This window comes from Corvus hawaiiensis, chromosome 16 (genome assembly GCF_020740725.1).
Source record: "Corvus hawaiiensis isolate bCorHaw1 chromosome 16, bCorHaw1.pri.cur, whole genome shotgun sequence".
NCBI classification, from domain to species: domain Eukaryota; kingdom Metazoa; phylum Chordata; class Aves; order Passeriformes; family Corvidae; genus Corvus; species Corvus hawaiiensis.
Genome location: NC_063228.1, coordinates 13,317,304 through 13,345,012, shown reverse-complemented (window position 1 = coordinate 13,345,012; position 27,709 = coordinate 13,317,304). Strand labels below are relative to the sequence as shown.

Genomic DNA, 27,709 nt, shown 5'->3' with positions numbered 1-27,709 from the left:
GGGCAGCCACAGCTGCTCTGGGCAGCCTGTGCCAGAGACAGATCCCTCTGGATGGCATCCCTTCCTTCCTGTGTGTCAGCACAGCTTGGTGTTGCTGCCAGGCTCACTGAGGGTGCAGTGATGCCCCTGTCCATGTTGCTGGTAAGCAGGGCTGGTGCCAATACTGACCCCAAGGAACACCACAGGTCCCTGCTCTGTGCTTGGATGCTGAGCCATCCACCACTGCTCTGAGCGTGACCATCAGCCAATTCCTTCCCCACCGAGTGGTCCCTCTGTCAAATCCATGACCCTCCAGTTTGGAGACGAGGATATCATATGGGACAGTGTCAAATGCCTTGCACAAGTCCAGGTAGGTGAATGTCAGTCACTCTTCCCTCATTTACCATCTCTGTAACTCCGGCATAGATGGCCAAAAGTTGTGCCCTCAGTGAAGTCATGTTAGCTGTCACCAATCACCTCCTTATTGTCCTGTGACTTGCTGTGAGAGCTCATCCAGCTGCTAAATGGGGTCGAAAGTTTTGTCCCTTTCCAGAGCAATAATAAAGCTCTAATGTGCTCCTGAATCTCTGGAGAGTGTAAAGTCTAATTTACTTCCGAGCTCAGATCGAACTTAGAACCTTTGCTGAACTGGAAGGAACTGAACAGCTACACTCAGCCGTAATAAATCTGGCTTTAGTTCATTTTAATAGAATGAAAATTGACTGGTCTTCTGGGGGAGAATGCTGGTCTGGTGTTGAATCACCCTGATGGTTTATATGAAACCAAATTTGAACAAACAAGCAAAACCCCACAGTGGCTTAAGCTGGTATCAACGGGCTTTACGGCAGATCAAGCCTCAATGTGACACCAAGTTCTTGCTGAGAGGCTATTGTGTATCCTTTTGCATAAATCCTTACCACATGTCTGGATATTATGACTGATTCTGATCAAATTAAGCCTGTGAGTGATTCAGTATTGCCCAGAACTGGCACCCATTACTCTGGGATCATGGCCTCACTGTGTGCTTATGGTAATTGATGCCCGGTTTAATTTTTGCCTTGTTGGCCTTGTCCAGGTTTTCATTGCTGCTTGTGGTATGATGAAACTTATGTTGAACTACATATTGGAAAGATCAGAATTCAAATTAATCGAACACCTCATGTAAGTACATCTGTGGGAAGGAAGAGAGTGCAGGCAGAAAAACCCCAGGACTTGAGTGTGACATTAAGATGTAGAAAAAAGACATTCTCCTGAGTGTTGCAAAAGCTGAGAGAAATTGATAACAAAATCAACATTGAAAAAGAAAAAAAGACGGTTTGACAGTCCTTTCAGCGTCAGTATTGCTTTAAAATTAGTTTTGCAAATCTATATTTAATTAGACAGTGATTGTATTGTGTGCTAAATACATGCTAATTATTAAACATGGAATTTTTTGACGTGTAATAGGTATTTCTAAAACTTTTAATTTACTTAGTCTGAGTAAACAAATTCTAAACAATCAACATAGCTCCCTGTACAAGAGCTACCACTGCAACTAATATATGGCAGCAGCTGGGAGCCAGGATTATATAATATTTTTGAATAGGTATTTTATTTCAAGACATACCTCAGGAATATGGGTTAGTCTGATTCATTTTAAGATCAGGGTTATTAATTATTTGTAGAACCTTGTGCCTTATACACTCATCCAGTTGCCATCTAATTCTTGAAAGCAACAAGTGAACCCATAGAGGGTAAACTCAGGATTTCTTTAATTGAGCACCTTAATTAAAAATTCTGGTTAATAAGGTTCTTGGGAACATCACAGGCTGAAATTTGAAAGCAAAGATCATTTTCCTCTTCTTACCCTCCTCTCCCATCTTTGATAGCGTGGAGAGACACACAAATGCACAATGGGATGTAGTGCAGTATATTCCAAGCCTGCTGTATTTTTGTTTTAACTGTCCTCAGAATTAAAGGTCAGTCTGCAATTCAATAAAATTCACTTTTAGCTTTCATGATTTTGGGAAAACTGAATGCTATTTAAGCGAGCTCTTCAAGTCAATGCCCAATTTGATTTGAAAACTGCAGCTCAACTAAATCTGTCCAAATAGCTTGATTTCTCTCTTGAGTAATTTGTGTTGTAAAGGCCTGTTTTGGGTATGAGCCCTCAGAAAAATGTCTTGGCTTACAAGTGTGTGTTAGTGATGGGGAGTGGAAGCTGCTGTTCAAGTTGGGAGCCTCTGCAGAAAAGTTCCTGCTCAGGTTTCTTCATATACTTATGTATACTTTGTGGAATATCACACAGTCTATTGGGTGTCCACAAAGGATTGCAAATACAAGTCTGGGAAAATGCATGTAATAAACTGAGATCCTTCTAGGAGCAGCATCTGGGCATCCATACTTCCTGCCAGAGTACCCAAGACTCGTACCCTGGAGATAGAGGGAAATTCTAGCCTTTTTTTGGGAGAGCTCTCAAACAGTCCCTGACAGTCTTTTATCTTGGGTATAAAAAAAGCCATCAATAATTAGTAGGCTATATTTGGAAAACTCGATGTCTGATGTAATCAGAAGGCTTGGCAAGGAAGAGGAGAGTTTGCATTCTGCCCAGAATAAATATAGCATTTCTAAGTGCTTTGCATCTTCTCTTTGCAGTGGAGATTTTTGTCTTTTAATCCTGCATTTAAAAAGCACGCTTGAAGATATTCTTCTTTCAAGGTTTTTTTCCTCTCTGTTTCTCACTAGGCTCTCTGAATTGCTTCTTTTGTTTAGTTTGAGAGTGATTTTATTATTTCCTGAAATGAAGCATCCTTCTGAATTAGTCAAGACCCAAAACACCATGGAAGTGCCTATAGCTGAGCTTGCAAAAAGGAGGTAAGTTACCTGAACAAATGCTTTACTGATTTGAGACCAAATGATGGTTGTGAGCTGTAAGTGGGTTTGAACTGACTTGCATTTGATTGCCACTTTCTTTATTGAGGTGTTCAGGTGATGAGCAAGCCTTTCAATGCAGATCTTTGGACCTCCTCAACCTCAGGCATTGGTGGCTCATGTTTTTTGTACTCACTTCTAATGTTTCAGTATTTGCTTCATCTTCTTGTGTCCAAGCATCCTAATTTTTTTTTAACAGATCTCATTGAACATTGATATTAAGAGATAAACCCCAACTTACCTACTCTTCCTTTAGGCCAAAGGAGCAGGGTCAGAACTGATGTAATTTTTAATAGTTTGATGCAAATTTGGCTATTAATTCCTCCTCCTGCTGTTGGCTTGAGACTTTGCCTTGTTCTCCTCTTCTGTTCTTCATTCTTTTAAGACTTGGTGTCTTTATCTGGACACAAGACTTTTGCTAGCTGAAGCAGCTTATTAATCTCTTTGGAAGGCAGATGGACAATTAGCTTTGAAGGAAAAGGAAAGCACAGCTTTTGAGACTGTAATCTCCTTTATCGCTAGATTAACACGGGGAGAATTCTTGCCTGGAAAGGGACCAATGCCAAATCAAGGAGAGAAATTAGAATAGCCACTGCTATATTTCTCAGATTGCAAAGTAATTTCATGATTCTTTCCATTTTTGTGCAAGCCAGGGTGCAGCACTGCTAAAGAAAGGAGGGTAGCAGAAGGGATTTCGAGAACACCCACTTTTCTATACATTCTACATAATCAGGTGACAAAAAACCCATTTGGAACCTCAAGGAAAAAGTGGAAAATGTAAAATAAGGACAAAGAGGTGGTGCTGTGAAGGCAGAGTTATCCCAGCTATCATGATGGGCGCAAGTTCTGCTTTTAAGAGAAACTAGAATGGATACTACAAACAAAGACAAAAGCCAACACAAACCTGTGTAAATCAAAACAATTTAGAACTGAGTCTTAGGAAGTGGCTGTTTCTGCCAGCTCAGAAGGGCCACGAGCCTGCCCTGACTGTGGTGGCTGTGCTTCAAAGAAGTGACATCATAGCCACAAGGAGCTAGAGGAGCTGCTTGTGATACATGGAAAATGGTGCAGTTGTCACAATAAATATCTTCTGTGGCGTTAAATAGCACTTAGGAGCTGAGGGATGTTCTTGTTAGCTGTGGGTAGGAGAATCTAGGGGACCTTCTCCTCCTCTAAGGTATCAGATCTCAGTAAATCACCCGACCTTTCTGTGCCTTGGTTTTCCTTTATGTGTGAGCAATGATGGCTCCTTCTTCCAAGTGACACAGAGGCAGGAGGTGTGCAATGTGGGATGTGGAAGTGAGCCTGGCAATCTAGAAACTGCTCAGAACCTGCATTGCTTGTGAATAACCACCACTCCTCTCACCATGAAACAAGCTGTAAAAAGGGTGAGTCTGCAGAGTGGTTTAAAGCTTTTGTTGGATGAACCAATTTGTAACACTTTATCTAAATTCATACCATCCAGCCTTTATTTTATATTCAAGCAACCTTTGTTTTGTACCCGGTCAGAAATTGCTTTAATATGATGTGGTTCTGCTTTCTGTTGCTCAGCAGGGTTGGCAGTGGAGTGGTTTCCCAGACTTTCACCTACAAGGTGTAGAAAAATGCTGTATAGTCATTTCACTATTGAGGGATCAAACCAGCTGAGAAATAAGCTTGAGAGTGTGCACCTTAACTCCATTAAAAAAATAATCCAAGGAAATTGTTTTTACATAATATGTCTTCAGAGGGACAGCACTTAGCAATGTGCTCATGCAATCCATCACGAAGGTGACAATACTCTAATGATTTATTAGTAATACATCACTGCAATGTTTTCCCACCAGTGATGTATTGGAGATCATAAACCACAGAGAGGGACAGCAGATGTGCAGACTGAAGTGCCTGCAAAGTCCTTCCCAAGCCTTTTGCAGTTATTTTATTGAGAGAAGTTGTCAGCAAGAATGCTGAGATTTTTCCATTCCTGGAAAAATCTGATTGGGGGGGGGGGGGGGGGATCTTGCCATGAAGATTCCTGAATTTGATGACAGCAGAGGCCTGCAGGCTCTGTATCTATCTTCAAACAGTGTAGAAACTCTTGATAAAGGGTTTGTTGACTGATAGTCTGGGCCTTGGAGCAACTGTAAATGCTTGAGGTTATTTACTTTTGGTTTTTATTGCCTCTGGATGTTGAAAGGCACCAGGAAATGTCTTTGAGCCTTGACATCTCAGTGTGCAAAGACTGGGCCATGTGACAGTCTCACAAATGTCATGATAGGAAAAAAGGTTCCGTCTCCATGGCAGTACTGCTGCTGTTCTGCTATCAGCATGTGGTTACACTGTGTTATCACAAGCTTCCTCTGCCTCTCTGGAGGTCACTTTAGAGATTGTTCAAGAAAATGAAAATATATCTTTTTTTTCACCATCCTGATTTCTGCTGCTTCATATACCTTATCCATAGTGCCAGGAGTAGGCTTGCAAATGAAATAGATTTGCTTTTATTCATCACTGCCTTCCCCCTCCTTCAACCAGTCCCTCAGAATGCTCTCTGAACCCAGCCTGGGTAACCTTCCCCATAACACCCAGGAGTGAGTGTCCTGTGGCCCGAGGTCAGCTTGGTGCAGAGAGGTTTCCTGCAGCAATTCCTGAGCTGATGGTGTGCTCAGAGCCAGTTCACTGTTACCTGATCTTGTTCCAGTTTGTTTTCTTCTCTCTACAATTACATCCTCACTTTCTGGAGAGGCACCAGCTTTTTCTTTGTGTGGGAATAGTCACAGGCAGCTGTTCCTGCTTGCAAACACTGCAATGATACAAATTATGGCAAATCTTTGCCATTGGCTTGAATTCAAATTGGGTTTGACTTCAAATTTTTGCAGGACTGGGTTGATGTCCATGTTGAATAGAAAGAGAAGGTGGAGTCAATAATATGAAAATAGATTTTTCTGTATCTCATGAATCACTCTGCTAGGATGAGATGTACTGTGAACCTGGGACTCACAGCCATGAGCCCATCAAGGAGGCTTTAACCCCTTTAAAAGCTTCCTGTGCCATTCCTCCTTGATTATTTCTCTTTCTGATAAGAGTATCAAGGCATTTAATTGCAACAAACACTCTGCCTGAAGGCGATAGTAAATCATAACCCACTTTTATGATCAAGAACAGAATGTACAGAACTCAGCAATGGCTGGAATTTTATTAGGTTTTATGAATGCTTCACCAGCTCTGCAAAAGGCAACTGGGGATCAGAAATACTCAGCTTGAAGCATTTTACAAATCTAGGACCAAATTCTTGGCTCTACGAGTGCAAAAAACTTCCATTGCCTTCCCTGGACCTTAGCTATTGATGAAGTTCAAGTGGTGTTGAATGTTGATCAGCAGGAGCAGGGAGGAGTTTGGTTGTTTACAGAGCAATCAAAAAGGGAGAACAACCCTTTGGTGTGTATGGGAGTTGAGTGCAACCAAAATCCTGCTTTGTGCCCCCTCAGCCCCTGCTCGGGAGCTCAGAACGATGGATACAGCACAGAATCAACTTATTTGTCCTTTAACTGGAACCTCCACATGCATTTAATGTCAGTTTAAAAGTCACATGTCTGTGGAGACCGAGATTTGCTGGTTTGGATTTTTGATCTCTTTGCTTGATTTTTATTGTGCAAATGAATTTGGATGGAGAACTTCTGGCCCTTCTCGTCCTGAGCAGCCTGCCCTTGTCTCTGTGGCACTGTGAGTGCTGTAGATGTATTTTTCTTTATGCTTTTCTGAGCAGATTAATTATCTGTAATGCAGAGTAGATGGACTCTTAAAGTATCAGCTTTATTAGAATGAACCTGCTTGAAGCACAGCAAAGTGCACTTATCTCTATGTTAGTACCAGAGCTCTTCAGGGCACGTAAAAAAGAGTTGGGAATTTTCATCCTGATTCAGATAAAATCCTTCCATTTAAATACCTTCTCCCAGCCCTGGTGCAAAGGAAGCACCTCTTGCACCTGTCTGGAATCCAACCACCTTTTTAGTATCCTAGAATGAAAATGAAATTGCATGGGTTGGGCTGTGAATGGCTTCAGAAGCCTTTCCAGCCTCACTGAGAGGCACTTACAGTGCTGAAGGCTGTAGGCAGAGCACAGACTATTTCCTGCAGGTGTTACCTAAACACCATTTGACATTTGTCTGACTTATCTTGATTTTTCAACGTGTTGGTTCACATCTCTGGCTGTGAAGGTGAACAGCGGCTGAACTGGGGAAATAAATGGAGGGCAGTGCTTATTTTTGGCTCAAAGACAGTCCAAATATCATATTAAAATAGAAATAAGGTATAAAATGAGTTGAATATTATCTTAGTATACTGAGTTGCATGACAGCTGTATGCAGGAGATAGAACCAGGCAGCCTTTTTGTCCCAGACCATGTCAGGCACTCTGTGCCAGCCAAGTGAGCCCCAAAACAAAGAGGCTGCATAGTAAATCAGGAGGAGTGGGTTAGAAGAAAGGTTTTCACTCAGAGGGAGTCAGAAAAGTGAAAGGATCAGCCTCAGGTTGTGGAAGGAGGCTGAGGCTGGGAACTGATGTCAGATCTTTGACATTGTTGATATGTTCACTGGTTCAACAATGGTTCCTAGCACAGGCTTCCTTTCCTGCAGCTCACCAGTTCTGTGGAAGATGTTAGAGAAAAAAATCTCTCAATCACTGTTCCTGGAGTTTCTCCTAAGAATTGCTGAAGTCCCATTATAGAAAAAATGCTGGGGCCATCATTAAGGTTCTAGAGAGAAGAATATGAACATGCATTTCGCTCTTAATAACTTCCTGCTTTGAATTTTTCTGCTGAAAAAAGAATTTACCCCTTGCCTTAGTGGGAAAAACAGAAGCTGTAAATAGCCTTTTTCCTCTATGTATCAAATGAATTTATGTCCAAGTAAACCTTTTGCATCCTGAAGCAAAGAATTCCACAATGCAATTGAGGGAAGCATGAAGCAGTATTCGTTTGCTTCAAACATTCATACTGATAATTTTACTACTTCCTCTCGAGTTTTTATGTTGATAGAGTGAGCAACCATTTCCCCCTCGTCTGCCCTGCTCCCAGGTTTATATTCCTCTTTGGTTTGCTCCTTCCCAGGATGAAGTTAATTTGATTTAAATATTCTTGGGACAATTTTGATTATCATTGTTGTTCTCCCCTCTACTTTAATTTTAGTAGATCCTTTTGGTGAGGAACAAAGCTGCACAAAATGGTGAAATTGTGGACTCACTGTGGATTTATTCAGTGCCACAATGATGATTTCTGTTCTGCTCTCCATTCCTTCCTAATAATTCCTAACATTCTATTTTCTTTCACTTCTATTGAGCATTGAACTGACACTTTAATTGACTTATTATAGCTTCAAGATATCTATTATTTTTCCCCAAATGCTAACAAGGTGCCATATTTCGTCAGTCCAGGATGGCTTTTCCTCTTGTGTGCCTCACTTCCCATGGATCAGCCCTGAATTCCATTGCTTTTTGTTCACACACTCTGTACTCCTCCAGTCCATTTGCCTCCCCTTTGCAGTCAGATTTTACCAGCTTGAAAGTCTTGCTAAAATCAGTTCTCTTTGTCATCTGACTTTTCTAGAAACACAGAGACTAAAGCCATAAGGCTTTAAAAAACATAAATTAGCTACCCAGAAAACTCTTTAATTCAGAATTAAGGTTGCTCACCCGAGATCTGTTCCATTACCAGCCCAATCCTTCTGTGTTTTACACAGAACAAACACAAGTGGATGAAATCTGCCTTACCCGAATTAGCAAGCAGCAGCCAAATATTTACTGAGTCACTTATTCAACTTGATTAAATGAATAGAATATTAAAAAAGCAAGAAAATGGGGGAATATATGCAACAAAATCATTCAAGCAAAACAATTCTATTAGCCATTCAAGGAACAGGCTTTTGGAGTTAGGGGTGTTGTTTACTAATTGGATTTACTGTAGCAGTGATTACTTAGTGTCTCACAGTTTTCTGTACTTCAACATTCACCTCTTGTCTGAATAAAATCTGTTGTGCTTATGGCAAGATTCCCATTTCCATCAAAGGCAGTTGGGTCTGGCCTCTCTTGTGTAAGAGGTTTTTAAAAGATCTAAATAGTATAATCTTGTTTTCTAGCTGATGTTAGAGCTAGTCTGATACTTCTTTGTCTGTGCTTTTCAGGAGATAACAGACAGATCATGCAAAAACTAGTTACAGAATTTTCCACTCCATACAGAGTAGCCAGAGAATATTTGTGAAATGATAAAACCTGTCACAGTAACCTGAGTCTTCAGATTTCAGATGTGAATAGTACAGGAGTGAATGGAGAGCTGAGATTTGTATTATAGAAGCTACAATGTACGGGCTAAAACAATATTTATTTCTCCAGAGTGCTTACAGTAATTTCTGTTGAGCTTCTGCAAGCTCAAAACCAGAAGTGAGTTCTCTCTTACTTTGTGTTTATCAAGTTTAATGTAGGAATTGATTTTACTCTTAAGTCCTTCCAGGACCACCCTGTCTACTCTGTAACACTTGCTTTGTTTTTTACCTTTTCCCCCTCAGTATTCAGCCTGAAGTTCACAGCTTCTCCCTTTACCCACCACTTCATAAACCTCAGGTCTGAAACTTGTGAATTTTGAGTGGTACTTTGATGTTTTACAATTATTCATACCTTGTATATTGATATTGTATTTCTCATTCAGAACATCTTCAACTCCTCATATTCATGTTCCTGTTCCCCTTTGATCTGTATCATTAGTGAGCTCTTGTTCTGTGTGCTGATACTTTTTTCTGTGCACTTCTACAGATCTTGCCTTGTCACTATTGATTTTCTTTTCTCTTTTTATTTGAGATATCTTCTTTATCCTTCAGGTTTGGATTTTTTTTTTCAGTTTATGGATAATTGTTTATTTTTTTCCATGTATATTTGATCTAGTATCTTTCCCTTAAACCAATTTCCCTAGAAAGCAGCCAGTCAAAAAGAAGCAGACAAGGATAGAATTAGTTTCAAGAGAATTTTGATTTGAAATGAAAGCACAGGAAAATCCAACTTGTCTCTCCATCACTCCCCCTCCTTCTCTCCCCTCCTCAGCATCTCTTACTCTTTTTCCCCAATCCCCCCAGTTCTCCCTTCTCTCATTTCTTCAGGACAGCAGCCTTGCATTAGCTTTGTCTCCTCTTGCTGTAGCTGGGGTTTAGCAGCTGTGTGTCCCTGATTTTCTGGGCAGGTTATGTCCTTGTGATGTACTGCCATCTCTGAACGTCGTCCTGGTCTGGTAGACTGTGACTGTTTCTCAGAGACGGTGTTTCCAGGAACAGGGAATTAGGCAGATTACTAAAATTTGTTTTTTTAGCCTGGTACCCTGCAGACATGGGATCTCAGTTCTTTTCCTCAGACTCAGGGTGGATGACTTGGAGCGAATCCCTTGATTGCTCTGTGCTTTGGTTCTCATCTCTCAGAGCAGCAAGGCTGGAGGCTCCTCTGTGTTTCATGAGGGGAGCCCGAGCCAGATGCATCCAAAGCTGTGCTGAGATGCCGCAGTGCCGGGCTGTTGGAGGCCATACAAATCCCTCACGTGGGCTGGACATTAAGGGTTTTTTTGCTTCCTGTCTGGGATTGTTGTATTTTATCATGGCTGGCAGCCTTGCCAAGGGTTACCTCATGCTCTGTGAGATATTGAGCTGTGCATGGCAGCAGTGGGGGCTTCTCAGGCGGTGCTGACCCGGGGGTGGCACAGAAAGCGTTGCCCCTTCTGCAGCAGCCACTGCAATGAAGGCTCAGTGCAGGACTCACCTCAGAGCTGTAGGCAGCATCTTTTAAAGAGTAGCAGTCCCAGGCTTGCTTCAGTCTCTCCAGACTGCCTCATCGACACATTTTCCCCTTTTTTCCCTCCATTCTTCTGTCTCCTTTCCTTCTCATCAATCAGAGAATTCGTGGTCTGCTGATGTAATTAGGAAAACAGAGCATTCTGGAGAGGTGTATTGATCGAGTACTTTATAATAAAAGTCAGTAATGTTTAATTTCTTGTTGTCAGCTTTCATTGTGCTAAAGAAATCAATTCACTATTGTCTCTTCTCCATTATTCAATTGTCTAATAAGCTACTTTGCAGTCCCCTCAAAATCAAATTTTAATGATAAATCACTGTAGGAATGGAGAGCACATGAACCCATGTACATGAGGATTATCCCAAATCCATACTAGGTGGGATGCACTTCTTTCCAATTACAAATGAATTTTCTCTTTTCTCTTTTTAAAACAGTCAGTAAGACAGGTTTTCTGTCCTTTCACTAAACTCTGCAAGAGGTTTACTATAACTTGTTTTCTCTCATTTAGGATTCATGCGTTATCAACCCCCCTCTGAATCTTGAATTTCCCTCTCGAAGTGATACCTCTCTTCTTTTTCCCTCCCTACCTCTCTCATCCCACACAAAATTAGAGTTGAAAAGCAGAGAAAAAGTGGCCTTGTAGGAGAGAAAAGTGTACTCAAACCCTTTCTCTTTACTCTGGCTTTACCCCAGCTCACAGTAAAGCAAATGCTCCTCTCTCCAGAGCAGCCACAGGAGCTGTTTGTGTGTCAGGGAGTGGAGAACTTCCTGGCCTTCCCTGGAATCCCAGAGCGCTGCTGTGGCATGTACAGGGATGAAAGGGCTAAGAAAGGGATGGAGCTGTGCTGCTGTGTGGGTTACAGGGCTGCTTTTATTTCCTGCTGCAGGGGAGAAGCTCTGAGCTTGCTTTTGCTGCTGGTTTTTCTAGCTTGGGTCTGTGGGTTCTGCTTTCCATAGAACTGGGGGCTGCAGTTTAGTTCTGATTCACTGCCTGAAGAATAAAGTTTAAGAGGTGGTTTAAGAGAAACAGAATTTTAAGAGAAATTAAATAAATGTATTATTTGTAAGGTAGGCTACTCTTAGAGCTCTGGGAAGGTAAAAGCACTAATTTTTAATATTTACCTGAAATAAAGAGCTGAATCTGTCTTTCACATTTATTGATAAATAAAACGGTTTTAAAGCGTTCTCACATCTCTCTGAAAATAACTTACATGTATATTATGCCCAATAATTATTTTGCAAAATTTATTTTCACTGCAAAGGGTGCTGTTTGGACATACCCATGCTTTAACTCAGACTCGCCTTGCTTCTATTAGCTGAACACAAAAGGCTCCCTGTTCTTGGGCCCACGGATAAATGAACCAACTTTACAAACACCATGATGCTCAGGAAACAATGTGCCTGAACACTTGTATTTGTGCATGAAGTAATGAATCATTTTTTACATCAGGAAAGCTGTAACATAGATCTCAATAATGTAATGCACACTGAGCCATTACTTTCATCTGTTCATAAATCAGGTCACAGTGTAGCCACCATTCTATTTTTGCAGCTTGCAGGGTAGTAAAGTAAGAAGTTTATTGCAAGTTGGTAATAAGAAGGGAAGTAACAGCCTGGGAGGCACAAGGGTGAACGAGTTAATGAGTGAGCAGTTTGAGTTTTCTTATTGGTTTTAACCCTCTATAAATTTAATGGCTTCCTTTTAAATGCCTCTTAATGAGAAAAAGCAAAGTGTGAGTTACTTAATGGTGTTATTGAAGGCTCTGCCTTGTTATTGAAAGGGAATGGTATAGTTTATCCAGGGTAAATCTAGAGAAAAATAACTTTGCATCAGGGTGGAGATGCTCTGTGGGCTTGGTGACAGCAGGAAGGACAAACTGCAGGGGTCTTCTCTGTCAGGGTAACTGGTGAAATATATAACTAGTGATATTCATTAGTTTATAGAGGCTTTAAAGAGTTCAGGAGGCTTAGAGATGTCTGCAGAGGAGCTGCTTCCCATGAGCTGGGGTTTGCAGCCCTGACCCTCTCCTGGGCCCATCCTGCAGCTCTGAGGAGTTTGATTCCACAGTCTGTGCCTTTCCACACCTCCTCAGCTGCTCCTGGAAGACTGGGAATTCTCACAGGAAATTATCCACGTGGGAATACTTTGCATGAATGGGATCCGTTAACTGCCAAAACCATAATTCCAATTCCATAACTTTATCAAGAATCCTTTCTAAATGATAAAAAAGGGAATTCCAAAGGGTTTAGTGCTGGAGTGTCTGAGGTTCTTTGGAGGGACTGGTAAATAATACTTTTACTAATGCAGACTATTATGGGATATAACTCTAGAGGTTATAGCATAGAAATCTCACTATTTACAAATAAAAGCAAGGCATTTAAATAAATGGGATTTAAAATAATGGGATTTAAAGATAAGTTTTCTTTCATTTTGTATTTAAATCAAACCAGCTAAAAGCAAATAAAAAATCAGTGGAGAGAGCATATATTTTTCTAAATTTTTCATGGAAACAAATTGTCATTTCTCATTTTTTTCTAACAGTCATATGTTGCAACTGCAAAGATTTTCCAAGGGTAAAAAGACAATTTTTCTTTTACTAGTTAGGAGTATAGGAAAAAAGATTAAAAGAGGGCTATGACCTGCTTTCATTTACGCCACTATAGATCAGATTTAAAATATCTATTTAATTAGATTTGGCCCGATTTAATGTTTAAACATACCAGATTGTGGAATCTGCTGAGGACAATGGTGATGTTCCTTTTCAGGACACGCAGACTGGGAGATCCATACATCTCATAGAATATCCTGAGTTAGAGGGGACCAACAAGGATTGAAATGCCTTTAGAATAACATGGGGAAATGGCAAGGAAAAACTCTATAAATGTTCTCTGCTTTTACCCACAGCACATCTCAGAAGAATTTCTGGGGATAATGTTCTACCTTTCTTTGCCTTATCCAGCTGCCCACAAGGCAGACGTTTCCTGTCTCCATAGTGCCTCCTTTACCAAACCCTCATCCCTAACTCATGATTAACCTACAAGAATCTGAGCTGTACCTGCTAATTACATTTGCAGCCGCAGTAAACACTAATGTAACTGTATACATATATATTTCTATGCTGGTTTTGATGATTCCACTGGTTGTTAATCTTTCAACTGCTCAAAGTTAAGCCAGTTTCCTACACAGTCATAACACACCTCTTATCCTCACAAATCTGGGCACTTGGTATGGCTAACAATGCATGGAATATGTAAATGATGCTGCGAGACTCCAAACAGCAAGAAGGTTAGATATATTAATTAGATATTACACTCAGGAGACAGCAAACTCATTGAAATTAAATAGTCCAGTGGCATTTCTGCTCTGTGGAGGGCTGGTCCCCTCCTAGGGATGGAGCAGATGTGATGCCTTGAATATTGGCTGAATTCTACTTGACAGCTCCAGTTTATGGCACTGTTTGATCAGGAGGTTGTGACACTGTGGGTGCTGAGTCCTGGCATCTCAGCTGAAGGGGCACTGCTCTATCTCTGCCCACAGCAAAATGTATTCCCCTGGTAAAAATCACATCAGGTAGATCTTTCTTTTTTTTTTTTCCTTCTAATCTTTTTAGAAAGTATTTGGTGAAGACATGAGAGCTGTCCTGGAGAAACCTCACTGGCACTTTCTGGCTTTTGAAACCATCCCAGTACAGAGTTGGCCTGGTGTAAGGTGGAGGTGAACTGGGTTTGAGGGCTTCTTGGTCAGGAAGGTGCTGTCCTGTTGCTGCTCCTGATTTCTCCTTTGGCACCCAGGGGTGGGAGTTGCCTGCCAGTGCCGAGCCCTGGAGGCAGAGCGAGACAGGAGGAAAATCTCTGGGCTGTGCTGTATGCACACAGAAGAAGCCTTACACTTGCTGTTAAATCCAGCCATAAATGCATTCCTGGGAGGAGAAGGAGGCTCAGCAATGCTGTTTCTATCAACGTATTAAGGGTACAGTGCTGCAGAACAGAACCCACTGCATGTAAATCAAAGCAGGTAACAAACCAAACACAGGGATGTGTAATGCTCACACAGACCTCCGGCATTCCAAATTCCTGCCTACAGGGACTGAAATTTACTTCAGTATTTTATGAATCAGTACATCAGTCGATATGACTATTTTGACCCACACTCCACTCTTATTAATCAAGGTAACATAGGGATGTGTAAGATGAATTGTAAAGGATTGCTGTTCATAGGCCCCTAGAGCCAGAAAAGACCATCCATCATATGTATCTGGTTGACCTTCTGTGTAGCACAGATCACAGAATTTTTCTTGCCATATCAGGACTCAGATCAAAAGCTCAGGAAGCCTTGCTCCAGTGCACTCTGGCCACAGAACCTGGTTGTTTCTTCAAGAAGGTTTTAAAGAAAACATCGATTACACTGAGAGCTATGGCTGTCATCTCGTAAGTAAGAATCATAGAGTGATTTGGCAGTGCAATGTACCTTTGGGAGGGATTTTCTCTCCTCTTGTAGCCTTTAAAGCTGCTATAAAGGCCATTTAATATGCTGGAGGAGGACATCCTTGACTGCAGGCAGTGTCTGGCCAGAGGCTGTCCTGACTCAGACTGTGCCCTCAGCAGAGACAGCCAGAGGGTCTGAACCCTTTGTAGTGTTTGTAGGTGTGTGCCTGGGCAGTTCCTGTAGGTAGCAAAACAACCATCAAGCAGCACTGAAAGGGAAATGTGCTGTAATTTAGCAGGGTTTGGAGCTTTTTACCCATTTCCCTTTATGCTGAAGATCTTGCCTGCTCTATAAAAGTCCAGAACATGATGTCCAAGATGGCTTAAAACAGTTTTTATCCCTTCGTTCCTCTAATGGGCAGAAAAAAGAGTGTCCTTTCCTTTTTCCCTTTATGCATTCATTTATTTATTTTACTGCAAAGAGTACACTAGAACCAGTCTTCTGTAATAGCTGACTAAAATCTTCCTTTAAGTAAGAGCTGCTTTGAACTGCAGACTCCTTCCTGCACATCCTTAGGGTTTGTGTCCATGGTGGTTTTTAGAGCTCAGGTGTAGGTGCCTGGCCATCTGCAGTGGAGATGGCAGTGCTGTGGGGCGAGGAGCTGAGGAGCTCTCTGGGAGCAGTTTTGGCCTCCCAGCTGTCTCCCAGCTGTGTTGCCATTCATTTCTGCATTGCCCATTTTGCTAATCATGAGCCCATTTGAAAGAGCAGGTCCCTGGGCATATGGGGCATTTCTTCATTGGAAACCAAACAGTTTTTAACTCTGTTCCTTCCTCAGTTCTGATGAAACTGCAGCACTATGAGGCTCAGCAGGCCCTTCCTGCACCTGTAGAGTCCTGTTAAACTTGAATTGGGCAGGTAGCCCTGGTGATGGATGCAGGGAGCCTGGCTTCACTCTCAAACGCCAAGCTGGTGCTCCTTGGTGACAGAAATACCATCACGATTTGGTTTGCTTTCCAAAGGTTCTGGCTCCAGCTGCCTGGTTTGGCTCAGCTGTACCCAAACAAGGGCTAGATACAGAGACAAGAGATGATATCCTGCTAATATTATGCATTTTCCTGCCTTGTCCAGAGCCTGTTTCCATCCTTGGTAAAGCTGAGAAGAGTTTTGGTGTTGCTCTGAACTGTTCTTAAGTTCCCCTGGCTTTCAGTATTTTTCTCAAAAGGAGTGATGCAACCAGGATATAGAAAACTGCCTGGATTTAATCTTTTTAAATTGAGCAATGAAATAAAACTTCTAATCCTCCATGTGTATGGAGAATTTAGGTTTTCTTGGACATCAGTGATGTCTATGCAGCTCTTAAAATGAAAATATATGATTCCCATAGTTGAATTCAGACACAAGATGGCAGAATCAGAAAGAGGAGAATGAATCACTGTCACCAATACTGTTCCTCTGCTGCACTGACAAGGGAAGATAAAATAGAATCATTAAACCAGGGAACCACTTACAGATTTGAATTTGGATCTCCTGTACTGAGAATAAACATCTTATTCCCTCAGTACTAAGTGGAAGGAGCATGTTCTCATTGTATTCCACCATTTGGCATTATTGCACGAGTTAGTGAGTAAATACAGAGAAGAGGGTATTAAATGTCACCTTACAGCAGCATTCTTCTAAATTGCAGTCCCTCCTGCTTTCTGAAAGTAGGTGTTTTTCAGTGAAAATAAATTATTTGTATTTCTTTCAGCAGTGGAGCACATTAGAGCCATGCAGGAGGTTGATTATGTAGTTCAGTGTGTGAAGACCGTTCAGAAAACTGGAGACAGAGAGAGGGAAATAATTTAGACTGATGACAGTTTAGGCAAGTGCCTGGATTTGGATAGTTGTACCACTTTAAAAAGGCTGGGGCTACTTATCTGTCATCTTTGCAGGCAAAGGGATGAGAGGACACATCCTCTAACCCTAGAGCCCAGTATGCAAAGGAGGGGGAGATGTTTGTGTAGGGAGCAGCTGTGAGGGAAGGAAGGTCAGGTTATATCCACTGGGTCTACCTGAGTGATGGCAGGATAAGAAACTGAACCGTACATTTCCCTTAGACAGGAGCCACAGGATATTTTGGAAAGGCCTTTCAACCCCTTAAAGTAATTTTAATTTATTGTTACAAACAATGAACTGGGGGGTTGTGCTGACTTTGTCACTGCTGATTGAGGACTCTGAATCTTGAGCAGCTTGGTGAGCAGAGCAGAGCTGTGTAAGATAAGCTGCTGTGCCTTCTTCCTGTCCCTCTGGGGTTAAAAATAGGGGAAAAAATATTTAGAAATTTTGAATTAAGTCACTTCATCAAATGTTTTACCCTCCTGTTGTTTTCCTTCAGGTTAATGTAGTTACAACAGGTACAACTGTTGATTGTGCCTGTGTTTTTCTTGCTTGCTTTTTTTGCCAAATGCATTTTTCTGATTTTTCAAGGAATGTTTTGCTCTGACCAAAGCCAGCCCTGTGTTCATATTTTCCCTTTTCCTCACTGAGTGTTTCCCACTCAAAGCAGTGACAGGGATGACATGGAGCAAGGTGCAGCTCATCACAAAGGGTGTTTTCTGGACAGGATGCTTCTTGTCCTCTTGGTGTTCATTTTCCATGAGCCTCATAGCAGAAATCAATAAAGAAGAAACATGCTAGCAATGATAATGTAAATTCTTAGAGGGAGGAAAGGCCTTGGAGGTAGAACTAGGGCAGGGATTCAGCAGAGAGGCTTCAGCTTCCTCAAAGTTGCCTTTGTAGATCTGTGTTTTACTTCCATTTATCCATCCTGACGTGGTAGTGTGTTTTCCATTAAGGACTGGAGTCACAACGATGACCTCTGCAAATGTAGGAAATGGATTCTGTCCCCAGCAGGTTACAGTGGATAATTATCTGTGGCAGCACATAAGGACAGCCTGCTTTCCTGCAGCATTAGATACAAGTGTGCAGTTGAAAAAGAAAAAAACTTCTGTTGCTTTTCACTCACACGTGGGATGCACACTACCCTGGCTTTGTATTCAGGATGAGGTGTAGTTGTGTCATTCTCAGAATGACCTTGTTCTTCTCTGAGTTTCTTTTTTCTTCTTGAATTATTTCAGTCTTTTAAAACCATCAGTGCATATATATCTTGCAGCTGGACTTTTCTGCAAATGTGTGGAAAATAATTTTTTTCATTCTCAAGCATGATGACTGCTCATTGGTAATGGCTGCAATAAAATATTTCAGTCCATCTATGCAAGCCCCTGTGATCCATAAACATGATAGCCCACAGCCCAAAGAGCAACACAGGAACAATCAGCTGTGAAATAGGTCACAACCAAACTCGTTTTTAGGGCTGTGTAAAATAGGAGAAGAGAATGTGGTTGGCCAAGGGCAGGTCATGCAATAACTTACAACAGAGCTGGAAAGTCTTTAACTGAAAAAGCTTCTGAGCTGGAAGTCAAAGTTTCTGCCTAAGGTGTCTCTGGAGCATTTCTGTATTGGATATGTGCCTATGCTGTACTGAATGTGTGCTGTTTGCAAACTGACCTCTCTGGGAGGGAATCTTCTCCATCAGGTGGTGTGAAACTCTTTGTCATAAACCCAGCCCATAAACCAGAAAGGAATTTCTGACTTCTGCATAAGAAGACAGACAGCAATAACTGCTGAATAACTGCTGCTCTGAAAGGGGAATCTCTCTCTGCCTGAGTTTATTAGTGACAGGAGTTGGTTTGAATTCCAGCACTTCATCCCTGTTCCTGCCAGAATTCAGCTCTGCAACTCTCACAGCCCCACTTTAGCTTGCTGCCCTCAGCTGTATTTTAATTGAGACTTGTAATATTTTAAGACAGCTTTGTCTTTCCAGATATCAAAGAAAATGGATTAGTAAGTCCCTTGACTCCTGTATTGTACACAAGAGCTGCCTTCCCACAACATGGGAATGAGTAAAACAACCAAAATGTCATTCACAGAGGGCCCAGCATTTGAAGGAGTTCAATCTTAATTGCCTAGTGGGTATTTTCTAGCAGAAGAGACCTAATATCATGACATTCTGTGCTTAGTACAGGGTGAAAGAGCAAAGGGAAAAGAACTTAAAGCTTACAGGATTTTAAACAAAGCAAATTGAAAAAATTGAGGCAGGTGAGTTTTCATGAAGTACCCATAGAGGCTGATGCAAAATTGCTGCTGGTTTCTGGCCTCCAGCTGGACTTTGCACCACTCATCTCCACCCCTGCACTTGGATGTTCAGCCAGTTCTAAATCCATCTCTCAGTCTGCTCACCCAGCCTCTTACCAGCAGCTCCTCTACGAGGATCTGGTAGGGACATGGTGTCAGAAGTGCTGCTGAATTAAGGCAGGCAGTATCCACTGCTCCTCTTGCCTGCCAAGCCATCTCTCATCCCAGAACCCTCTCAGGTTGGCCGTTGTGACTTCCCCTTGGTGAATCCATGCTGGCTACTCCTGATGTCCTCCTTGTCCTTCACGTGCCTGGAAATCTTTTTCAGGATTATTTCCCCCATCATCTTCCCAGGTGCTGAGGTGAGGCTGTCGAGCCTCTCATTCCTTTTGTCCTCCCGCCTGTCCTTTCAGAAGACAGGAGTGGCATTGGATTTCCTCCAGTTCTGGTTTGGGTGTTTTCTCTCCAGGTGTTCTGCAGTCAGCCTAGGTAGATTGTTATTTCTAAGTAAATGAAGAAGAGACAAGTGGTTTTCTGCAAAGCAAAGTGCTGCTTTGTTAGAATGAAAACCAGCGGAGGGGAGTGAGGCAAATTTGAACTTGGAGAGCAGAACCACCATCATTCACCTAATCCTGACTCTGTTAAACCTGCAGCAACCTTTTACAGTGACAAAGAACAGCCTGAACACTTGATTATAAAAAAGAAAGGCCCTCCTAGTATTAATAAAATTAATTTTCTGATGAGCATTCTGTCTCATCTAAGAGTCCCATCTTGCAGGTGTAAACTCCAGGTGTTAGGGATTTTCCTTGCCATGCTGTGAGGATGTTTGTTTGCCATGGTGGGACAGGAACAGCTGAGAGCAGGGACTGGCTTTGTGCAGCACCCAGGAAACACCAGAGGCCACCCCTGCTACGGCCAAGGTCTGTCAGACCCAGAGTGCTGCAGCTTGGCTTCACAACGTCACCGTGTGAGAGTGGAGAGAACCTCTGGATGTGCTTTTTAGCCAGGTAGTGTGGGAGGAGGCACCTGCAGCTCAGGAGGATGAAAATGCTCACCCTGACTCTGTCAGTCTGGGCCATACAGAGCTATCCCTTTCAGATCAGTGTGTGTGTTTTCCAAACTGTAAAAGACTAAAACTCCTTGTACTCCTAGGAACAGGGTAATGTATCCTAGTTATTAAAAAGGAAACCTCTTTGAGAACGAGCCTTGGGTTCTGCAATTCTGTGGAAACACAAGGAAAAAGTTTCACGTGTGTCTGTATTGTACAGACAAGAGGCACCTGAAATCCCCTTAGTAGGCATTCATTTTCCAGGCTGTGTACTGCAACAATGATGTTACAAGGGAAGCAGTGGGAGTTAGGAAAACTAATTTTCTCCCCACCCTTGCCACTGATTGTTGGTGTATTGTGGGAGAAAGGTTGTAAAGTTTCTGAGTCTGTTCTCTGCATGTTGGATAAGGCACATTGAGGCAACAGCCCTGCACAGGGTCTGACGAGCACATATTGTGCTGTATGACAAACAGGGCTTCTCTCCTGAGGGAGAATTAATTTGTATTTGGTGAGGCAGGTCGCTGACATCAGCTGATGTAAAGTTTTATGTGCATAGATAAGAAGATGGAAGATTAGGAAATATAAAAGGCAAAGGAGGAAAAATGAGATTTTGATCTGAATCCTCTTTTCGTGCCTAGCAAAACACACAGCCAGGTGCTTGAAGTCAGAGTTACAGTGGTTGGCCATTTTGGTGGCAGCTGTCATTGAGCAGATAAATATTAATCAAGGTTTGGATTACTCAGAGTAAAACTGGGAGTAGAGGACTGGTGAGGGAAGTGTACCAGTGGCAGGATCCATAAAGTCAGACTCTACAACCCAGTGATGCTGTGCTCTTCCTTCCTTCAGGAAATCAAGCATTAGGAGTTGTTTTCTTGCTTTGTTTATTCTTTTCCAACACTTTCATTTCCCTCCTACACCAAGTGCTGCAAGATCCTCTTGCTCCACTCTTGCTTTCCCCTGCCATAATTTTGGTTTGAATCCTTGTGTGATTCAGTGTGGTCACTGGGGAAACATTGCTTTAATGATTTGGTATTTAACTGCTCAGTGTTCCTTGCATCACAGAGGAGTGGCAGTGCTGACAAAGTACAGGCTGCCCATGGGGAGCACTAGATCAGTGCAGAGACGAGTTGCTATGGTAATACATTACAGAGCAATGAGGGATTTGGGAAGATGCATCTGACAGTTTGAGGTAAAGGATCATCATTTCCTTGCAGCTTGCAAAAAGTGTCATAATCTGAATTTCATCTGGCTTATTTTTCTTTTTCTTTTGCTTTCGTGAGGTGACATTTCTGCATAGCCCTGAGCATGCTACAAAACAAGAAGGAAAAGGCTCTGTCCTCATATAGGCAAGAGTTCAAGTCAAAAAAAAGGGAAGAGGTCACTTCTGAGGCAATTAATGAATAATATGGGCGGATGACTGCACAGGTTCTCCGTATGTCCCTGACTCTCTCTCACTTGAATACACAATTTTTCATTTTATAGGCATGAGTGATGCATGAAAGGGAAATATGGAACTTGTGAAAAGCAGTCTCTAGTCATAAGACATGTAAGATAGAGTAAAAGATTCCTGAGAATAAGAGCCAAGAAAAAGAAAGCCAGCAAAGGAAAAATTAACAATAGACCCCCACCCCACCTCCCAGCTTGTTTCTCCAATCTGCATGGAATTAGAAAAAAAGAGGCAGTAATGACATAACTTCAAAAATAACTGTAATATTTTATTTTGAAAACGGAACAAACAGGTGTATTTTCTCTTTTCAGCTTTTTCTTCAGATATTTGTCCAAGTATTAACACCTGTATTTTATCTATGTATGGAGACAGAAGTAGGATATTTTATGTAAATAGGTAAGGGACAGTAAAGTATTTCCCTCCAGGACCAAGACAATGGTTCTTGGGTCAGGTTTTTATATACTTAATGTTTACTAATAATACTTTTTGAACAATTACACCCCTTTTCTCTGAGAGGTGTAAGAACTCTCCAGAATCTGATTACTCCCAACATTTTCTTATTTTGTACCTTTGGATAGAAATTTGTTTGTGCTGCACACCAGAGGAATATTTTTACTGGAATATTTGGCACTTAGTTTTTGCTTTCAGCAATTTTGAATTCCAAAACCTACAGAAGTTTCTCTAGGGCAGGTGCAGGCACAGGAATTGCATTTCTGTGTGTCTCTTTGGCACTCTAAAAGTTTCTGTGGGGATAATTTCAATTCATCCTCTGGATAGAGACCTGCAAGGTGTGGCTTTCCAGTGCTCAGCCTACTTAGTCATCCTCAGGTTTACAGCTCTGGATATTAAAGCATCCATGGGCTGTAGGACAGGTTTTGTTTGCTGGGTTTTTTTGGTTGGCTTGTTTCTCTTTCTTTGCAAAAAATGAGCCAGTGTTTGTTTTTAGAATACACAATACCATTGCCTGAATTCTATCAGCTTTCAAAAGGACTTGTCTTCCTGAGGGCCTTAAACAGTTTTGGAAAACACAACTCGTACATCAAACATAGAAAGGGTACTGAAGTAACCCATTCTTGACCTCAGGTAAAGTCCTTCTCTTAATTCAAATATCAAATTAAGGGTTACTGTACAGCATCTTAGCTCCAGGCAAGATTAGAAGCTCGAGATAAGAGCAGACAGTTGCTGCTATGGGAGAAACCAACCTAAGCTGTGTTGTGTAACAAATCATTTCCTCCTATTAGATTTGTCATAAATGCATGAGGAATGGTAATTCCTTGATCTAATATCAAACCTTTGGGAGCAATGTGCTTGAATGATGTCATTACATAATGTTTGAAGCTGTTAATGTGATTACCTGGAATCATTGGAGAAGCACGAGGCTCGAGGAGACTGCAGAAGAGTTTGGCTGTGCTTGTTCTCACAGCACTGCTGCCCTGAGAGCCTGTGTGGTGCAGCTGAAATCCCTTCTTTCTCTGGGATTGCTTTTTCTTCTTGTTGCTGACACCTGTGGCAAATGCTGCTGCAGTTATGGCTTTAAAAATCATGAGAGGGAAAGAACCCAGGCATCAAAGCAAAGGTTTTTCAGGTTGCAGAACACGACACAGGGGGAGAGGGCTTGGCTGTGATCAGCCAAATGAGCTCTGGTTTTCCTTGTCATGATGTTTGCATTGGAAGACAGTCACCTCTCTAGGCTAGGGGGTTGGTTTGGTGTTTCAGCAATTTCTGGAGCTGCCATAAAGGATCATGCAGCTCAGTTTGGGCACAGAATAAAGAGGGATCCCTGCAGGCAGAAAAAGTGTCCATCAGAGCCTCTTCATGCTGCAATGAGGCTCTTTTTCTGCAAATGTCTGATTACTGCTCATTTTGCTAAAAATGGTGACAAATAAAAGTAATTATTATTTTCACTTCCATGGAAAACCTGTTTGCATTCCATATTTTTGTCCTGATTCCTACACTTTAGTATGGACTGCTGGGTTCTTCCACAGAAGTGTTGGTTTGTATTTTAAAGAAAGAAGAGAAAAGGAAGAAGGCATGGGCTTTTCTTTTCCTTTTTCATGATGCTCTAAAGTGACTAAATCTGGCTTTTACAATTTCTGCCTGTGTGATTATGCTTAAAAATGCATGAGCTGTTCTAGGCACATCTGTAAAATGCACTGAGCAGTGCCTATAGTACAAATGATGTCATGCCCTTCCAGCACTTCTCTGGTGAAGATCATGGAAAAATTAACTAAATTATGTGTTTTGCAAAATAGAGCTTTTTTTCTTACCAGACAATTTTCAGTGAAAACATGTACCACATCTATTGATAACGTGTGATCTTTATGACAAAGGAATCTGAGCATGTTTTAGTTTGGGGGGACTAGATGTGACTCACTAAAGTTTTCCATACACACTGTTTATAATATCCTTTGTTCACAGTGCTGTTAGGTCTCCATCCCAAATACAAATCCCTCTCATTTGAAGCTTTCATACAGAGCATACATTGCTCAAATATTCCTCTGCAGACCCCTGCTGAGGCACTGGGAGTGTCCAGCCTCTGGTAGAGGTTAGAATACACATTTTCTTCCTGGAATATAAACCCTGAAAACAAAATCAGGGGTTTCATGTATCTTCTGTGTAGTCAAACAGGTACTTTAATGATTTCTTCTTCACCATTAGTTCATTGCCCACATTTGAAAACTGCTGAGCCAGTTTCACTGATTCTTGCTACTTCTGCTGAGAAAGAGAAGAAGAACTGTGCCCCTCTCACCCCTTTGGTTCTTGGCATGCATTGAGGAAGGATTTACACCACTGCCTCAGTGGTCAGGTGCTCGAGATACAGAATAGAAAAAATGCTGCTCCTTTCTTGAGACCTTTGCTCTGTCTCCTCTCTTGACCTGCTCTGCCTTTTTCAGAGCTATCAAAGAGCCTGTTCAGAACCAGGAGCTGAGATCTGGAACACTGAAGTCTGCCTGTGCAGCACGGATTTCTCTGACCTGATGGAGCTGTTACACTGATGAGGATCAAAGTCCCATAACCTACATTAACGAGCTCTAGGCTTTCTTTGTGTTACATGCAAACACTTTCTTTGCAGTTAACAATGATTTCAGCTTGATCAAAATCACTCTGAATGTGGCAAAATTGATCCAAATTTGTCAATGACTGCTTATGGTTAAAGTATTGGAAGAGATATTTAAAGACAGATGTAACAGTAAGAATTGGTGTTCAACAGGAATTCAACACCTTGTCTTTTACGACATCTGCATTAAATTTCCTGCTTATTTAGACAGTCTATTTCAAAAGTATTTTGGTCTCCATGTTGCCATAAAGAAAGCAAAAGTGGTTTTGGGTATTACAAGTGTTAGGCTCTGGCAGTGGTAAATCTGGTTTAGATGTTGAATACGTGGTTGTCATCGGGGACAGCTAAAAACACATCTCATTGCTCTTTTTTCATGTTGCTTTTTGTTTACATTCTGGGCAACAAAGATGCCTTAGCTTATCAATAAATTATCAAGTATCAACAAATGGGTAAAAAATTTTTCCACCTTGATGATAACTCCATCTTGACTCCTTGCATGTGGCTTTGCAGCCTGAAATCTTGAAGCAACCTTTCATTAAGGACAATCTGCTTTATTTATGGCACAATCTGACCAACAGGTTGAGAGAAATAGCATTGACCTATATATAATTATTTGATCTAGATATTGGAGGCTGAGTCAACTCTGGAGCATCTCTCTTCCCTTCCTTCCTTGAATTTACTGCTTCTTATTCTTATCAAATCCAGTCAACTGTAAATTCAGGAGGAGACAGGAAGCAGACTGTGGATCCATCTGAGCCTTATGAGCTCCTGACACTAAACCCTGATGATCTGAACAATACAACAACCATTAGCAGAAAGGTTTCATCCCTCTTTTGTGTGTTAAATCCAGATGGAATCTACCAGGCTTGTCCTGTTTTTCATTCACATGTACCTTCCATTGTAGGTTCTTTTTTTTTTGTTCCCAAGAACTTCTGCTATTCAAGGGTAACATGGAAGTTTCTTTGGTTGCCAATGCCATCAGCTATAGGTGGAGCTCTTAAAAAACACAGATACAGCTGTTAGAGACTCCTCTGTAAAGTCCTTTTGTGATTTATTGTGGGAAATGACCTCTGCAGGCACGGCAATAGTGGGTATTTATTTACCTGATCTCTTTAGACCAACTTTCATTCTCTGCATCCAACTCTGCTAAACTTACACTTCCCTGTGATGTGGAGTTCTGCCCTTGTTTTGGCAGCTTTTCCATGCACTCTTTCTTGCTCCCCTTGATGCTGTGACTGGCACAAAGATGTTGTGGCCTTGTCCAAGGCTGTCACCAATGTCCAAGGCTGTCACCAATGTCCCAGGGTGTGTCTGAACAGGATCTGAGCTCCCTGGGCAGGGATTGCACTGGGCAGAGTGGGTGTGCAGAGGGGCTGCTGCAGTGGGACAGGACAAGGATCAGTGTGAGAGCAGCACATGCTGTTAAAACTCGGCTCATTTTCCATGTGGCTTGGAAATCAGGGTTTGTGCAGAGCTCTCACATAGGGAAAAAGAGACACTTCCACCTGCAACCAAAGTAAAAAGCCTGAGTGCTCATCTTTAGTGATATAGATAGAACCTATGGGAATCTTCAATTAGCACAACTACTGATCAGCTAATTTAGACCTCTGGTACCCTGTTGGATATTTTGGAGATGATTTCCACAAATTCACAGGCTGAGAGAGTTAAACAGACGCTCCTTTAAGTGCCCAGCTGCTCCTCAGACCTGTGTGCTAAATGATGTCAGCTCTTGGAAACCTGAGTTTTAATGAGTTTCAATAGATGAAGGTGATGAGATCTGTGCTTTACTTCTGTCAGCTTTAAAGCCAATGAGTTCAAATTCTTAAGATCTTTGTTTCTAAGGATGTTCTTGGATAGTCTCAGTAAAAGCCCAGTGGTGCATTTTCACCTGTGCAGGACTCTTTACCCTTTTATTTTCTTTTTATGAATAAATATGTTTCTAGTCTGTGCTTTGTGTCTTGCTGTAGAATAGCCTTACAGGAGACGACCTAGAAAAGAAAAGAAATGAAAAAGAGATTGTAGCTTTTAAGAATGATCTACAGATTCAAAATACAGGGAAACTGTGATTTGGGAACACTTTTCATTGCTTTTTCTTTTGGCAGCATAAAATTTAGCAGCATTAGCATTAGCAAACCTGTGTATGAAGTCTGAATATTTCTCTCCTCTTCTGAGGGTAGAGAACATTTTTTCTTCCCACCCTCTCTATGTCATATGGGGTTTATAGGCTGTTTCTTCTCTACATTGCACTCTCTTGATCAAAGATTAAAGAAAAAACAACAACAAAAAAAGACATTTATAGGCACTCCATCTTTGTAAGCCCCGTGAAACAGGCAGGCTTTCAAGGTGCATTTTGTATTCATCAGGCTACAGAAAAATAGAACAATATGGGGCCAAAAAGATAGTGGGGAGGTGTGGGGGTTGAAATCATAATTGAATTCAGATTGTAGCGATCAAGGAAGGCAGAAGAGAAAGGCATGAACACACTAAAGCAGAGGTGGGGGATAGAAGTTCCTTTGCTTTGTGCTTCTTTCCAGACTACAGTGGCAGGAGGCTTGTACTGACTGTGGTAAAAGAACCAACTAATGACAATCACATTTTATTTTTACAGCGAGGAATATTTTCTAGGGAGCGTGCTGCTGTGACCAAGGGCTCTGTGAGCCTCAGACTACTCCCTAAGTATTCCTAAATGAGCCTTTTCAAGTTTCTCCTCACCTTGAGAACTCTGCAGAAAAGTTACTTCTGAGGATAAATACAGAGGTTACCAGAAATTCGTAAATACTGAGGGGACAGGGACAGCCCCAGAAAACTTAGGGAACAAATGCCTCTCCTATCTAGTCTTCCGTTTTCAGGAAAAAAACCCTTTTTTTC

General features: G+C 41.7%; 1 protein-coding gene across 15 annotated transcripts in view; it reads left to right on the top strand.

Annotated features, from left to right (window-relative positions):
* Positions 1-27,709, top strand: part of RBFOX1 (RNA binding fox-1 homolog 1) — a 1,119,677-nt gene that overhangs the window by 33,626 nt on the left and 1,058,342 nt on the right. The gene's annotated exons all lie outside the window — the stretch shown is intronic.